The sequence below is a fragment of the Frankliniella occidentalis genome, unplaced genomic scaffold, assembly GCF_000697945.3.
Source record: "Frankliniella occidentalis isolate FOCC.00 unplaced genomic scaffold, Focc_3.1 Scaffold27, whole genome shotgun sequence".
NCBI classification, from domain to species: domain Eukaryota; kingdom Metazoa; phylum Arthropoda; class Insecta; order Thysanoptera; family Thripidae; genus Frankliniella; species Frankliniella occidentalis.
Genome location: NW_026267157.1, coordinates 1022005 through 1025198, shown reverse-complemented (window position 1 = coordinate 1025198; position 3194 = coordinate 1022005).

The window sequence follows — 3194 nt, the reverse complement described above, 5'->3', positions numbered from 1 at the left end:
GCAGGCTCGCTGGGGCGTATAAAAAGTCAAGGGGCTGCCCTCTAAGCCCCGGAGAGGGCCGCCCCGCCCCGCCGCGCACTGGAGGCCCCCTGAGGTAATTGATACAGTCTCTGTAAGACTGAATTCCCTGCTGGCCAAATTAGGGGGATTACTGCCTTCTTGGCGGCACGCGGCGGTTTGCCTGCAAGGGGAGAGCGGCTGCCTGCTGCCACAGTGAACGCGCTGTATCCCGGAGCGTCACCGTGGAACACCCCGCCCTGCCCCGCACCGCCGCACCAGATCTCGCCTAATCCGGCCTGCCCTTTGGGGTCGGCTATGCTGCTTCAACCTTTGATTTAGGAGCTCCATGTTGCTGAGAAAACACGCATCGCAACGTCTAAAAAATTGCAGCAAAAAGAAAGAAGTTAAATGAATTAAGACAGTTACGTGACCCCAATGTGTCAACCTTTCTGCATATGTTTGCCGCCCTTGTGTAGAAGTACTAATTGTAAGTTGGAAAGTCGTATCGCCACGACCTTATTCTAACAAGAGGATAGGAGTAGTACTCTTTGTGCGTAAGTTGGTAATGATTGCCCGCAACGGTTTCGGTCCCTACAGGCGGAGTCCTTCAGGCAGGCGGAGAGGTCCAGCCGAGACTTTTTAAGCCGCGGGCCGCTTCGGTTTTGTTAATTCCGCGATGTTCCGATGAATTCCCCCCCCCCCCCTTCCTCCTTCTGCCTCACCCTCCGACGCCTTCCTGGCGAGGGGCGACTTAAGCCCCATCATCAGTGCTGAAGGTGTGGCGCCCCGCGGGAGGGGCGCGATACCTTTTCCAAAGCCTCTCTCCTCCCTCTCCCCATCCTCGCTTCTTACTTCTTGGCAAAGTGATCTTTAAGTGGGGGAAAAGAATCGCGTCCTAATTGTTGCCTGGGAGGTGGCCGTCCTGCCGCTGGAGGGGCGCTGCTGCTGCTGGTCCTGCTTAATTGCGGACGGAACTTTGGACCAGAGGAACGCATCATCTCGGGTTCAAATACCGACCGAGAGCGCGCGCGCACTCTTCGTCCATTTTTTTCTTATTATTTTTCCGTTCTTCTTTTCCTCGTTCAAACGCCGCGCCCGTTGGCGCGCGTAATGCCCTCTCCTGATTGGCTGAGCTTTGAGGCGCCCGTTTAATTCCCGCCGTTTCCGGCCGCCGCGGCCGCGCTGCGCTCCAATGGCGCGGTCCCTTTTTAGCACGTTCATCTCGAGGTTCTCTTCTGCGAGTCCTAAAGGCCCGCGAGCGACGAACGCCTTTCAAAGTCTTCACTCGCTGCTCTCAGCCAATATCCTTATCCTAATATTTTTATTTTGCACGCCTCCGTGTGGGGCAAACGTTTGGCCTGCGCGAATTAGTCCAGCACAGGCAAAAGAAGTTGGGGGTTGCTGGATTCCTTTAGTATAGTGCGAAACTGTGTTTTGCTGAAAATTCGAACGCTGCGCGAGGAATTACAAACCTCTGTGCTCTAAGCTGCTAGGTAAAGTTTGCCATCCTGATTGTTTTTATCTCAAGCGAGCACTGTTGCATTTCACTATATATGAGCTACGTGCAGTTTCTTTTTGATTCTACTTCACGATTTCTCGATTTCTGCTGCCAGACTGAAGGAGTGTCCTCGCTGGCCCCCCTGTCTCTTGTCTCTAATAACGTATAGTGCACGGGTCGCTCTCTGCTGCTTTGTCCAGGACGCCCTTGGCCTGGAGGCGAGCCTGGAAGGGGAGCCTGGAGGGAGCTGCTGCGACTGGAGAAGTCTCGCTACCGCCCCTTGATCCACACCGCGCGAGAGAGTTGCGCTGCATGCCCCCCCCGTCCCTCTCTCTCTCTCTCTCGCTCTCTCTTTCGCTCTCAGCCCAGTGGAATGTAATCGCCGGCAACTGGCTAAGCCCCTCCCTCCCACCACCCGTCTCTCTCTCGCTCCCTCCCTTTCCCCAAGGTTTGTCTCAGTAAAGAAAAGGCTTACTCTCCTTACGCAACGGGACTACTTTTACTCGCTCCTGGAGCCCTGGAGGGCTCACCGGCCAGCACGCCCCGCCACGCCTCGAGCCTACCACTTCCCTGGTTGAGAGAGAGAGGGAAGGAGCTTTGTCTGTTGAGGTTGCGCGGGTGTGGCGGCCGACGCATCCTGACAGTCGGATTACCTCTTATTCGCTTTAGGCAACATTCCTCCCTCCTTTTTATTATTTTCGTACAGCGCGGCGCTTTCGCTCGTATAGTAGGATCGCCGCGCACAACGTTTGGGTGGTGCCAACCACCACAGCCTCTCCTAGCGAAATCTGTTTTGTTTAATTTGAATGTTTATGGGGGTCAGCGAATTATTACGGAAAATGTAAAGAGGCTCGCTGGAAGTGCCACTATAGTTACTTACTTTTTAAAGAGATATCGGAGTTTCGCAGACTGCTAACTTTGGCTCAATCGGATGGCGCTGGTCCGTCATATTTGATATTTGGCCACACATTTACGCCGCGCAGGCTGGGCCGGTGCCGGGCGGCCGCCACAGTTGTGCCAACCTTGATTCTGTTTGGTTGGCAGTGCTGTGTGCAAATGATACAGCGCAGCTGATTGGCGCTGATGTGCCTCCGCGTGGTTTTGTATTCGGCGCGTTTGATTTGTGTTTTGTTGTCTTTGTTGCACTTCGGGCCGCTCGGGCGCGCTCTATTTGATTGATTGGGACCCGCATTATTGAATACCGAACACTTTGAATCATTGTTACGGCGATGCAATGGGAAAGATGTGCGCACGCATCGCCAAGTCCATTCCACGTCACTGTAAAAAAATCTACAGCATGTAAAATCAGTTTTGAACTGTTTATTGGAATAAGGGTGTCAAACTGCACAATGTTGTGCTCTATCCTAGTTTACGGCTATAAAGTACAGTTCAAAACTGTTAAAATTCACAATTTAGAACTGTATCATTTTAATTAACAGTTTTAAACAGTTGTTAACTGTTGTTAGTGATAAGGATATTTTTTATAGTCAAGTTCCATGACAACAATAGTAATGTAATAGTGTAACAATATTTTGTTTTAAAACGATAATGATCGTCAAGAGAGCATTATTAAAAGAGTGATCTCAGTGATTTAATTAAATTTTAACAATCTCGAACAATCCTTTTCACAATAGTTTTATTTACACAGTCTTTTCTAATTCTTCTAATTCTTGCCCGTTTCCTCCGGGTTGTACAC